Genomic DNA, 488 nt, shown 5'->3' with positions numbered 1-488 from the left:
TGTTTTTGTTTTATTAAAGCTGAGTCGAGTCGAAAATAAATGGACTTTAAAATTATTTATCCCTCTATCCACATATTGGAAATTTTTATTAAAATAACATTCAATTACTATTTCTTCAAAGAATAACGAACGTAAGGCGATGCTTACATTGCCGTTTAAGTGAAATGGACGTGATTAAGTGGAAAGCTGCTCCATGCAATATCCCAATGAGAGAACAGAATCCGAATGTATAGCAGTTTATCAACTCCGGTAATTTCGTAGTTAGATCGGTCGTCTCTCTCACATCCGGCTGCTGTAGCTTAGGAAGACTGGGTGGAAAACAATACGAAAAGTGGCTGGAAATTATGGGGTTTCGGTTTTACATAGTAAAATGCGCGCAATCGCTCGAGTTTCACTCGCAGCATAACTTTCCGCTCTCCCTGCATCGGTCTCACACTCTCCCTTCGCTCAATTCACGCGCTAGCTTCCGCTCTCGCTCGCTCTTTCCC

Source organism: Ceratosolen solmsi, unplaced genomic scaffold, assembly GCF_000503995.2.
Source record: "Ceratosolen solmsi marchali unplaced genomic scaffold, CerSol_1.0 scaffold1, whole genome shotgun sequence".
Taxonomy (NCBI): Eukaryota; Metazoa; Arthropoda; class Insecta; order Hymenoptera; family Agaonidae; genus Ceratosolen; species Ceratosolen solmsi.
The sequence above is the reverse complement of the archived record's forward strand: the minus strand, read 5'-3'. Positions refer to the sequence as shown.